Consider the following 14,174-nt stretch of genomic DNA (forward strand, 5'->3'; position numbering starts at 1 on the left):
ATTTAGTAAAGATAAACTTTCACGCTTCATAAAGAGGCAACAGTCATAACTGTTCCAACCATATAATGCAGGAGAAATGAGATGAAGCCCAAATAAAAAGTTTTAGCAATTAACGTGCAAAACAGACCTGAATTCGTCATCTGGCAAAGGAAAAATTTCAATGCTGTGATGTTTTTTTCTTCACTGTTAATAAAAATATCTCAAGTCAATGTTTTTGACAGATTTCAGATTTCCAGTGCAGGATTATATATAGTCTGTAATCGGGAGAAACCTTAAATATTCTCAACTAAAATAAAAAATAATAGCTTCTTGATTGCAAGTGTTATAATTTCTAATGTCAACCAATATAGCCTGGAAAAAAAATCAATTTTGCAGCTCCTGTGAATGTTCCGGTTCTGTAAAATAATTTCAGTTATTTTAAAAGTTTTTAACCAATATGGTTTTAAACAGATAAATTAAGGACCAAATCACCTACCTTATATTTTCTTTTTCCTACAAACAAATGACCATGGTGAGATTTGTTTCATAAAATTTCCATTTTTTGGATGTGTTGTTGATTTTGTTCTTTCAATGTAATTATGGCACAGACCCTGGCCTCCAAATTGCATAACTGTTTCAGTAGTGTGTTCTTCTGCACAGTGATCCCATGATTTCACAAAACTGGAACCTTTTCAGTGTTTAGGGCACCTATATCCAGTGGAGACTGAGGGCTTCTGGTCAAGAGGGGAAACCCTCATAAATTGCTCTTTATGAGACAGTATTAACATATGTGGGATTTCTAGCCCAGTTTGAAAATGAGGAAATGATGCAGCAGAGAGCTTTTAGTGATTTACGGAGGCTTTTTACTGCACAGATTAGAATAGCTTTTATAATATATTACATTGCTGCTTTATTTTAAAAGAATAGCTGAAGCCATTTTCTGATTCACATAATAGTGAAGTCTAAATGGTATAAAGTAGTTAATTGGCATCTTTGTCAAAAAAATACTTAGTATAAAGGAATCTCATTTCCTTTTATCAGAGAATGAAATTAAAAAAAAGAATCATAGTGATGTAAAATTCTTTTGAATGGATAATTGGTATTACAGAATAACAGGAAATTGCTTTCTTTGTAAGCATGTATTAAAATCAGTCTGTTACATACAGTAATCTTCAGCTTTCTAAACAGTCCAATGCACATTTCAATCAGGAAAATTTGCTTATCATCTACTGGAACGGAAAACTAGGGATTGCTCTTTTCTCTCTCCTCAGTGGTCTATCAAAATAATGCTAAGAGAATTAGGGTAGTAAAGTAAATCATGTTAGAAAATGAATATTCCTAACACTATTTCATCAAAGAGCAGTAAGTATATCTAGGATTTCCCTAGCTATATCAGACACTGGATATGTACCCTTTGAGAAAACCTTTTAATCCATTATATTTCTAATTTTAATGAAGAAAAAAAAAAGAAGCTTGATTATCTGATGTAAATCAGGAGCGACTTTAATTAATTCAAGATATTATGCCCTGAAATGAAGGTCCAGGCTGGTAAGAATAAACTGTAGCCTTCAGGACCAACCAATTTTAAGTATCTCTACACAGAGTATAAGGGGTTAAGCTATTTAATTCATAATAAGATGACTGACTAAAGCTTTTGTTTGGCAGAGTATGGTGATTTAGAGACTGTTTTATTGACCAAACTGGAAAAATGAGTGTCAAATACTGTTTAAAAAATAAGAGGTCTGCTTCTGCAATCCTTTGCAGCCATGCAAAATAGTTGTAAAACAAACACCATCACATTACATACACTTTGCACTTTCAACTATATCATTTACTCTTCCCACCTTCATCTGGAGCAGAGGAATTTATCATTGTCTACTGTCTTCAACACTCTTCTGCAGGAATTTTCACTTTTTCCTTTGTACTTTTGATAACTCTTAATTCTGCATCCACTATATTTTCCTGTGAGGTCTTTCTTCAGTGTTTCTGCCTCCCGCTTTGAGGATTCCTGTCTAATGACTACCTTGCTGGGCCATCATAGATGTGATAGAAGAGAACTGAGCATACAAATTTTTATGTCCAATTTTCAAAAATTTGTGGTTGGCCTTTAAACTTCTTACGAAGCAGGAGTGTGAGAAGAGGCGAACGCCATAACCGAGACTTCAATTCACTATTGCCATGCTTTCCAACCTAGTGTCTCCAGACTGCTGAATCAGGGCTGAAGAGACCTAAATCTAGGGGCTCTCTGAATGGGTATGCTATTTCCTAATTAACCACTAGGGAGAAAAAAACCATCCATCTTCACTGCTGTCACTGCTTGAGCCAGGGTGTGTGCATAGCTCCACCAATGGTCCCAAACTCAAGTTATTTCCTTAACCTGTAGGACAAAGTGAGGTTATCCTGCACGATGAGGCCTTGTGGATGCATAACTTCAGGTGGTGTTTTCAGCTTTAACATTTATTTTGGCAGCTCGGCTAACCACACTCTGTTCTCTACTGGTTGCTCTTAGCTCTGTATGGTCTGGTTGCATGCTGAACCAGAACAGTGAACTCATCAGAGTTAAAAGCTGCCTTTTTTATTTTGCAGTTGGGGTAGTTTAAACTAGATCTGTTCCCTGATACCGTTCATCATGTGGCTGCACAATCAAAACAGCGGGACAGTTGCGAGGAAAACTTAGGGCCAGAAAATGCAGAAGTAAATGTACAACAGGAGGAAATTGGTCATTCAGCTACCTTTTTTTTGTGCTGCATTCACAAAATGCAGAGTGAGTCTGCTATCTATCATCTGAGCCATCCTGGCACCTTGGAAATGAAGAATAGTTTAACTAAATTCTCTATGTCCCTGATATTTTCTCAAAATTTAGAATAATTTATTCAGAAAGGAAAGAACATTACAGTTTTACATGATAAAATCAAGGTCTCGCCATGGTTTATCACAAAGTTTCATCTCTCAGTTTATCTAGAAAGGAAAGCTGTGATTTCTTTTCCTTTTTTCTTTTGCCCCAAACCCTGCAAACAAGTTGATGTTTGATGGTGATGAAAACAGTGAAACAGGAATTTATGCGAGAGTTGAAATGCCAGCTCTTCCTGGGAGCAGGGAGAGTGACCGGTTGTGTGGTGTCATATTAGCCATATGGAACCAACCCAACAGCTAAAAGAGAAGAGCAAATACTTGAGCTATCCATGACAGTGGAATGAAACATGGATTCAAGCAAGAATCTCGTTCCTGATTGTTTTTAAAGAAATTAGAAGAGAATATTAAAGAAAAAGAAAAAAGTGGCATGATCTGGCAGATAGGGCCACCTTGAAGCTATTCATGATCATGAGCTTCTGAGAATGTGGCATTTCATGCCTTTACGAAAGCAAATCTATTTTGAAGACAAAATGGTGTAATGTAGGAAGAGATCTCCAGGAAATGATGTTAGTGAACCAAAAATGTTGAAAACCACTTCTTTATTTTGTTAAATTCATTCCCAGCATTGCAACTTAAGTGGAACCTGTAAGAACCTGAAATAAAACTAGTTAATCGAGTTCCTTATTCATAAAATGGACACTTTGCTTGTTCTCTCGTTTTCATGAAGAAAAGGATGAGCCTTCAACTGTCACAAAAGCCCCTTTTGTGTGAGTTTGTGCAAATACGTTTGTGCAAATCTGTGCAAGGCCACGAGCATCAGCGGCGGGTTTTTCAGCTCGGACCCCATCCAGGAGGGCGGTGGCTGCTCTGCGCAAAGGCTATGGGGTTACATGTGCATCCGATGAAACAAGGGACCCTGAGGGACTTTCCAAAAACCCGTTTGTGGTCCCTGTGTGCTGCTCCAGCCGGGAAAGCTGGACTGAGTGCAGATGGCTGTAAGCGAGCTGTGAGAGGGAATTAGCCCGTACGGGGTGTGAATAGCGATCTGCTATTAGTTATCACAGCTTGAGGAATAAAAGGTGTTCTAGGAAATATTTGTTTTGATCTGTGCCTCCTCCTGATTCGATTTCTTGTCAGGGAAAAGGTAATTTACAACCAGCCTACCAAAATCATGGACTTGATTTCAGCGGTACAGCTCTAGTAAAGGAAACAGAGATAACTCTGCTTTATGCTGACATAAGAAAGAGTAATAAATCTTAATTGGTGAATGAGCACTTATATAAAAGGTCTCTGATACAGGTAAGAAAAGCAGTGAGGAATTTATATTCAGGAGAAGACACAGATGCCTTCCAGGTATTTCCTACTAGAAAAAAGAATACTGTTTAAGTTAGAGTGATAAATTATTTTTCACTTATTATGCTAACTATCTATGAAATCGGTCTCTTCTTCTCCTTGATCGATGAGTCTGCTGCTAGTTCATCTTTAGCCTGAAACAACTGTATTTTCTGTGGAGCTCAATCCTATCAATTGAAGCTGAGCGTATTCATTCCAGGTTGGATGTCTAAGTCCTGTGACTGAGGGGGCCTAAACAGCCGTTCTTCTGCATGTTTTCTTGTTTACTCAGATTGGGTTTGGGAAGGACCACAGACACTTTACTGCAGAGAGTCCTTGGTTTGAAAAAGGCACAGGGGTATTCCAGGAAAAGGGCTGAGGGGGCATGTTTGTTTGGAGATGGCAGATCTTTCCCATCCAATTGTGTTGCTCTTTTATATATGTATTTGTCAGATCCCACTTCCATTGACACAACTGCAAGCAAAAGGAGTGTAATAGTTTGCAGCATGCTTGTTAAAAGGCTCGCTAGACTTAAAGGGTGAAAAAGGAATTTAAAAATTCAGAACTTAGGTCATACAAAATAACATTACAGATCTGATTTTACTTTCTTTCAGGGAACAAGCTATCACTGAATTTCTCTTTTAGAAGGAAAATTGATCCAGTAGCAGCAGTGATGATAATTTAAGTGGAATTTTCACTGTTCTCTGTCACATTTGAACTCCCAGAGTGAACCATAATAAGCAAGAAAGACATTAAGAAGAACGCTCTCCAGCCACCAACAAATGAAAACAGAAAAAAGAAAAGGAAAATTAAGCTACTCCTTCATCCCGTCTTTTGCCTTCTCAATGGTCTTCTCAATGGAACAGGGGTAGAAATGATTTGGGGAAGGAAGAGAGGATTTGTAGACCAGGATCTACACTAATCGGGAAAACTATACAGGAGTTTGAGAATTGAGAGCATGTTGTGTTCTTTGAGCCAAAAAGCAATTTAACTTGATGATATCAAAAAAGAATTAATTACCTTTTAAAATATATGGGAATGCTTTCTTTCATTAAATTATTATTTTTTTTTAAGTTACACTCCTGTAAAAATTAAGATCTTTTAAATATCGGGCATCAAGAACTTTCTTTAAAGAATAACAGGAAATGACTAATACAAATATACAGTGAAACCATTTGGTCATTTACACAAAGGAATCTTCCTCCAGCTCTTTAATGGACTAATGCATGCTGAATTGTAATGGGGCTAATTTGCTCAACACCTACTTAAGGAGAAGACTCTGGGGTGCCTGAATTTTCCCCTCTCTTGGGTCTGACAGAGCAATATATTGCCTACATGAAAGCATCTGTGACACTTTGATAGATACAGTGAGCTGAAGCCAAAGCATAATTGGACTCTGCTAAGAGAAGTGTCTGAAATTGCCTCTCGGAATACATGCTTTAAAAATCTATCAAATTCAACAAACAGAATGGAAAATATCTGGGATTTGTTTTATCATTCTTCTCACCCTCATTTTTAAAGCTAAAAGAAGAGATTTAAATCTGTGGAAATAGGAGCATGTGCCTGGAAAGTCAAACAGATCTTTTCCTGCTATTGAAATGTGTTATGTTCTTAACTGTGTAAATAGCTGCACTTCATCAGCCACAACTATTTTTGTGTCAAAATACAAAGGCCAAGGTAGCGATAATCTAAAGTAACATTCAAGTGTCTCCTGCATTAGTCTTCCTAGTACTTCTGGTGACATGTGAGCTTCATTATTCTTCAAAAGGGACAGTTCAAGCAAACTATTTCCTGGAGTTGGCACCTATTGTAAACATCTATGTTATAAACACACAAGCATAGTTGCACATATAAACATACATTTAGCTTTATTTTTCCAAGTAAATCAAATGTCCTATCACTGGGACCACACTTTTAATTTTACTTAAATTTAAAACAATTTTCATTCTTTTTATTTATAAATATTTAAGCATTTTCTTGGTACCAGACATAAAACACATACAGCAAAAGATATTGAGACACTGATTTAATACTCATATTTTAACCACAACATTTTCTTCATGCAGTTTCTTCCAACACATGCAATTTAAAGAAATTAAAGTCAAAAGGAAAAAAAGGTGGGAAGATAAATGGAGAGTGGGAAAATGAAGGAAGTGCTTATATTTATCTACAAATTTCATACGGCATCTCATTCAGTTAATTAGTGAAACTGGACTCTGTTTCTTTTTTTAGTGAGGGAGGTTGACAGTTGACATAGAGATTTTTTTCTTTTACAACCAGAATCATTAGTTCGTACTACCAGACTTGATCTCTTGGGAAGGGATTACCTGGATTACCTTTTCAGGTAGCAAAATCTGACAATTTTCACACAGAAAAGCTTTACAGCAACCATTACATCAGAATGATGAAGGCATTCATTTGTGAACTATGGCCCGTATGGACTTTTTGGCTTAAAAGTCAAGTAAAAGCTCAAGTATAGTGCTAATAGCTGGTTTTGATTCCATCCAAAAATCTTAAAACAATTGGGATTGATGGGAATCTGCAAGTGTGTTTCCATTCTACACTTTCAACACTGGGAATGGAATAACAGAATCACAGAATGGTTGAGGTTGGAAGGGACCTCTGGAGATCATCTAGTCCAACCCCCCTGCTCAAGCAAGGTCACTTCACGCATGTTGCCCAGGATCGTGTCCAGGCGGCTTTTGAATATCTCCAAGGAAAAAGACTCCACAACCTCTCCAGACAACCTGTTCCAGTGCTCTGTCACCCTCACAGTAAAGAAGTTTTTCCTCTCCTTGGATGACAGATGCTCCAGTCCCTTAATCAGGTTAGTGGTTCTTCACTGGACTCGCTCCAGTAGCCCCATGTCTCTCTTGTACTGGGGAGCCCAGAATTGGACGCAGTACTCCAGATGTGGCCTCACCAGGGCTGAGTGGAGGGGGAGAATCACCTCCCTCCACCTGCTGGCAACACTCTTCCTGATGCAGCCCAGGATACCATTGGCCTTCTTGGCCACAAGGGCACATTGCTGCCTCATGGTCAACTTGGTGTCCACCAGCACTCCCAGGTCCTTCTCCGCAGAGCTGCTTTCCAGCAAGTCAACCCCCAACCTGTTCTGGTGACTGGGGTTATTCCTCCCTAGGTGCAGCACCCTGCACTTGCCTTTGTTGAACTTCAGGAGGTTCCTCTCTGCCCACCTCTCCAGCCTGTCCAGGTCTCTCTGAATGGCAGCACAGCCCTCTGGTGTATCAGCCACTCCTCCCAGTTTTGTATCGTCAGCAAACTTGCTGAGGGTGCACTCTGTGCCTTCATCCAGGTCATTGATGAAGAAGTTGAACAAGACTGGAGCCAGGACTGACCCCTGGGGGACACCGCTAGCTACAGGCCTCCAACTAGACTCTGCACCGCTGACCACAACCCTCCAAGCTCTGCCATTCAGCCAGTTCTCAATCCACCTCACTGTCCACTCATCTAACCCACGCTTCCTGAGCTTGTCTATGAGGATGCTATGGGAGACAGTGTCAAAAGCCTTGCTGAAGTCAAGGTAGACAACATCCACTACTCTCCCCTCATCTACCCAGCCAGTCATTCCATCATTGAAGGCTAACAATGGTAGGACCTGTAATTTTGAGAAGTCTTCGAAGCAATCCTGGCAAGCTGTTGTGAAAAAGAGGTATGACTAATAGTCTAAAAATTTGGGTCACAACTGCTCCATTTTTAATATCTATTTTAAATCTACTCCACTTTGAAGCTGTTGCTATTTGGTATATTTGTATGTTTTTTGTGCCTTTAAATATATTTTAACTCTTGTTTGGATTACTGGTGCTCATTTAACATGGTTGCCAGTGAAGGGGAAAGTTGCAATTATAATTAATCTTCCAATGCTTATCAGTATAGAAGTACTTCTAGGTCAAACTCTGAAATGATATGGCAATGGGCTTCAATATGTTGTGACACTGCAGTACTTGCCTTTTTTGGGGGGGCTGGAGATAGGTGAACAGTATGATACTATTTGCTTATTATTTGAGATACCTATACCATATATACATATCTCACACATATCATCCAACTGCTAGGTGTTTGGAAAGGGCAGATCTTCTTGCAAGGTTTCTGGGAATCTACTTCTCTTCCTGTAGTCTGAAGCCAGCCAGAAACTTTTCTTCTACTGCGATAAAGGACTTGGGAATTCAACATTGCATTTAGTAGGACTGGCATTGGCAAAAGGCCAGCAACTCTATAAACCCAGTAAAATATTTTCCTGCTCTTCAATACCAAAGAAAGATAGAAGAAGATGAAAGCTTTACAAAAAGGATGGAATAAGATTTGATTATGTAGAGGAATAGGTTTACTGAATCACCTACAGAATGCCAAAGTGTTATGTGAGGAAATAGCTTGTTACTCCACAGACATTTACATTAAGCATCTTCTTTGCTTACATCTGTGAAATATGGGTATTGTTTAACTAGTGGCCACAAAGCTGGATTTGAACCAGCCATCACATCAACTGGCCAGAAGGAAAGATCCAAAAACTGGGGTCCCTTATAATAACTGAGGAGTTAGTACTACTCCAATACACATACTAAAAAATACAATATTACATTAAATCAAGGAATTTAATATCAAATAATAGTGCTTAAATGAAGAAAAGCTAATATTGAAACACAGAATATGCAGAAAACGATCAAATCAAGCCTATTGTTTTATCCTTTACTGCAGCAGGATGTAGTATTCAAATCCACTAATCAGCATCATCAAACCAGAAAATAAGGAGTTATTTCTCACTTTACTTCTCATATATTATTCATGGCATGCTATAAAATATTATGAAGTTAATTTAATTGCACTGCAATTAAAATACCTGGTTCTGTATACATAAGTAAACAAACGAACCTTAAAATGAAGATGGCTGTTGTCACTGTCTCTGTAATCATTGAGGTGAGTGAATAGGGTCTAAAACCATAATTTTTTCTATTACCATTTCCCCATCTTTAACAAATAGAAAAACCTTGCTCTAAATGTTTCCTTGTTTAGATTCTTGACTTAGGATAATTGCAGAAAGAAGAACAGATATGTCAGGAAGAAACTAGCTTTGCCCTCAACTGAAAGTGGGGTAAATGGAGAAAAGGGAATGGGTGACATCAGTTTAAGTAGCCGCAACATTCCTTTTTGGCAGCCAGCTACATCCATGTATGTATGCATGCACATAATCAAACAGTATGACAGAAGTAAACAAAATAAAACTGAGAAAAGCTTTGATTTTGTTGTAAAAACAACATCCAGCCTATTTGAAATGGTATTCAGCTGACGTAGTGTATCAGTTTAAACGTTTAAGCACAAGCCTGTTTCAGGCTGGAAGTCCAGGCTGTGAACTGATCAGAACACACAATGTAAACATACCTTTAGATACAGTATTCTCAAATAAATACCAACTAGTCATATAAGCAACAGAGCTAACAACTCTTAGTTTTTCCTATGTTTTTGTATCTTGTAGGTGGATTCCTGGAAGTATAAGAAAGTGCTAGTTTGCAATGACTTTATTCATGCTCATACATTGATATTCTCTTTCGTGCTTAGATTTGTGGATATTTGTTAAGGGATGAGCTCCCTACTGAGGGGAAAGTAGGAGAGCTCAACTTTTATCCATTATATTGATGTTCTCACAGCCAGAGTCTATTCTTCTGCACAACTGGCAGACAAAAACAAATTATAGGAAGAAGTTGAAGATATTATGAGTAGGTGGACATAATGGACATAAGAGCAAGTTTTTTATTAAATGGAATGTCAGAGAGCCTTACAAATGAGCTATCGCCCCTACGTACATGTAGGGAGGAACCGAATGCCATTCTCCAAAGGTGGGGTCATACTGGGCAAGTAGGACACTTGGAGTAGCTGCAGCGAGAGGAGGATAGGACGTATAGGAGATCATTTTGTAGAAAATGAGGCTTTCTTCTGCTGCTCAGGGAAGAGCTTGTTCATTGCTGCTATTGGGATTAAAATTTAGTTTTGCTCCATTGAAAAGGGGGAGATGATGCCCAGAAGAAAGGGTAGGAAAAGCAGCAGCTGGAAGTGTTTTGGGGAATTTCTGTGTACAGGTGTTGAAGAATCTCTCTTCTTACACAAATACAGATTCCTGACTGCAACAATTACAAGCTTCACTAGCAGCAGCAGCAAGGAAGATATCAAATGAAGAACAAAGAAATGACTTCCTATTATATTTGCCTCATTATGACTGTGTTATTACAACAACTGATTCCTCTAGACATAGCCACAAAAAACAAATAGTTGGGGTAGTGGTATAAAATCTTTGCTGATGTATTATGCAGAGAACACTAAGACTGGTAGCATAATAAGACCAGGACTAAAATACTATGTCCAGTTCTATTCTCTTCATTTCAATACAGATATTAATATCTAGAAAATTCAAACAGGAGTTGATATTTCTAAGTGAGTACTTTAATTCATCTTTGGGGACAAACTCTAAAAAATGTTTGCACAGGAAAGTAGGCTGGGTTGTTGTGAAAATTGTAACCTGTGAATACTCTAACCTTTAAATCCTCCTGTGTATGCCCATCCTCCCTGGATCCTGGAGAGAATAGGAAATGGCATTGCCCTCAGTCTGCCCACAACTCTTGCAGCTCTGCATTAAGGTAATGACTATTATCAAAATCAGCTTGGCCTGTCTTGCCTTAGCTTCATGGAACCATGAAGCAGATGACTGCAACAGACTTGCCCAAGCAGCTATATTTTTCCTGAGGTGTTGCCAAAACATCTCTCTAGTACTTTCAAAAGCCTCTATAGATCAATAAAACCACTTATTAAGTTGGTGCCTTCACATATTTTCTCTGGAATTGGAAGAACAAAGAGTCTAAACGTGCCACCACATTCAGCTCTAAAACCACTCAATATCTTTATCCAAATATTTGTAATGGATGGTGATACTACAGAAATTCTCAGAAAGAAGTCTGACACAATGTTATAGAAGTTGACAGACGACCACTAGGTTCCCAGGGGTGGATAGATAAGAAACCCCTTGTTAATTTGCACACTCTAATTTGTCACCCTATCATGCAGAGAGAATAGAACTGCATCCCTGAAATCACTTGGCATAGACTCAGACTCCCATGTAATACAAAGAGCTGTTGAAGACTTGTTTGGCCATAATACTTATGTTTAAAAAGTGTATGGCCACTGTCATAGAATCATGGAGTAATTCATTTTGGAAGGGACTTCTGAATGTCACCTAATCCAACTTAAGACAGCTCCATCTTCAAAAGTAGATCCAACTTTGAAGCTAGACCAGGTTCCTCAGCATCTTGGCCAGTCAAGTTTTAAACTTCTACAAGGATGGAGATTCCACAACATCTCTGGGCAACCTGCTCTAACATTTATCCACTCTATGAATTTTTTTCCTAATGTCTAATCAGAATTTCCCTTGTTGCAACTTTTGCCTGTTGATGCTTAGCCCCATCACTGTGCATCTCTAAGAAGAGCCTGGCCTTAGCTTCTCTATAACTACCCATTAGGTAGTTGAAGTCAAAAGTAAGATCCAATCTTTAGCCTCTTCTTCTTAAGACTGAACAAACCCATCCTTCAGCTTTTCCTTATATGTCATGTGCTCCACCATCCTGGTGGCCCTCCACTAGACTTGCTCCAGTATGTCAGTATCTTGTCTTGGGAATCCCAAAACTAGACTCAGTAGTCCAGATGTGTTAATTTGCAATGGACATGGAATTTGATTCTCAATCATCTATGACTACTGCTTGGTAGTACAGCACTGGAATCCTGTGGTTGAATTAGTAAAATCTGAGATAAACTGGAGGACCATGTGTGTACTCTTCAAAAGCAATGCCTGTTTAAAGCAAAACTTAAAATATTTTATTGCCTGATCAAGGATCAGGAAGGAATTTTCCTTCAGTTCAAAGAAACAGATATCATCGGACTATTTGCCTTCCAGTGGAGTATGAATCATAAGCAATTTGCTGGAAATTGCTTAAGTATTTCCTAGGAATATAGACCTCTAAGATATTGGTGGAGTCTTTGCTCTAAACTGCTTTTCTTGTGATACAGTTTTCATCTTACGGTACAGTTTTAATACCTGGAACTAAAATCTTCCGTTTGTTACGCGGTGCTTGTTTTGGGCAAGGAAAGCATAATGGATGTTCTTGTCAACCTTTTAAGACATGGAATGCGACATGTGATTGCCAGTGATTCCTGAAGTGTGTATTCAACACATCAGATAGTCCTTTCCTGTCCAAAGTTCCTCCCTTTTCCCCATCCATTTCCATTCTCTTTTCCTTAACTACTATTTCCTGCTCAAGGTTTCTTTTGTGCCAGCTGTTTCCAAACAATCAATCTGACCTTTTGGTTGTTCCACTTCTTGTTCTTCTAATCTCTCATTTTCCATCTGTCCTCTTTTGGCTAGAAATTGATGACTCTTCTGAATAACAAATGGGAAGGATCATTATGCTGTTGTTCCATTAGTCATCAGAATCTGCGGCATTTTTCTACCTTTATCTTGCATCTGTGATGAGATACTGCGATAAGTGACTTGGTTAATGGGATTACTGATACTCCACGCTTCGGTTAATTTCCTGTTAGGTTGCTGTATCATTCTTGGTGTGAATGAAATGCAAGGTGGGCAATGATTTTTTATAATGCCACTAAGAAATATTAATAACTATGAATTTGTGAATTCAGTAACTGGTAAGATATTATAACTGGAAAAAAAAACCAAACAAACCTATGAATGACCTGAAGAAACCATCTCCTTTATTCAGATATGAGAAGAAAGGGGAAGCGAGAGATGGAAAAAAGTAAGGCAAATAGTTCTGCCTTCCACATTAATATCTATCCACAAGAGTCAAGATAGATAGCTAACATTCACATAAGCTTTGGCTTGCAGCAGGCAGTCTTTGCAAGGGCTTCTATCACACAGACTTAGTAGACAGTATGTTAAGCTTATGCTAAACAGTAAAAAGAAGACTGGGAAACCACAAAGAAGGCCACTGGAGTGAATCCTGCCCACAACTTGGTGATCGTGTATGCAAGGATAGCAGTATGCTTCGTGAATTAGGTCTTGATCTCGGTAACGACAACACATCTAGTCAGCTCTCCAAGGAATCATTCCAGAAGGGAACTAATAGCTGGAGTGGATCTTACTGACCAGCAGATTCTCTGAGAATATGGAGCTAAAGTATTCATGCCAAAAGTAGTCCATGTTCCGAGGAGTAAAAGAGATGAGTACCTCTGCATGAACCAGGCCCATTTTATTGTTCATCTCTCTGAAGCAATTAGCAGAACCTTTTCTTGACAGGCAAAACAGAGAGACCACTTTGAAAGGTAAGCCTTTAAAGTCTGCTTAACAAAGTCTAAGTCAGTCTTATTATTAGTTGACAGTAATTAACAATAGCATTTAACCATAATTCTTCTATCTTTGTAACTTTGTTCTTAAATCTCAAAAGCTTTGTTCTCTTAACTTCAAAAGAATACAACAGATCTCTATCATATGTAGTAATAACTTAATGAACTTTGTGTAAAACCACTAGTCACTGGGCGTTCTATGCTTATGGGAAGAGCCATTCTACATACAAGGTAGAAAAGCATATTTTGGCGTGTCATCCGCATAACATGAACTGCAGGGATTTCTCAAGTTAAGCCACAGAATTTTTACCTTGCTGCTGGCTTTGGGAACTGAAGTTGCAGATGGCATACCCGTCAAGAACAGCAACTTTTGGCAGGCTCAGGGAAAAGATGCAGTGATGAGTTGCTGTTTCTGGAATATTTGTTTTGGAATAACTTAACTATATGTGGTATCTCTCTGAGTTGTGAAGAAACAATGAATGGTACAGACCTTGCAAGGTTAGCAGTGACTAAAAAACTGCAGAAAGTAAATGTGCAGTTTCCAGAAAACTGTCATTGAGCCTTTCTTCATGGATGCAGGGGTATCATAAAAGTAGGAGAAAAGCCTTAATTACCAGTGATCAGTTGCTAAATATTTCTACATAGGCAAA

The sequence above is a fragment of the Apteryx mantelli genome, chromosome 2 (assembly GCF_036417845.1).
Source record: "Apteryx mantelli isolate bAptMan1 chromosome 2, bAptMan1.hap1, whole genome shotgun sequence".
Classification (NCBI taxonomy): Eukaryota; Metazoa; Chordata; class Aves; order Apterygiformes; family Apterygidae; genus Apteryx; species Apteryx mantelli.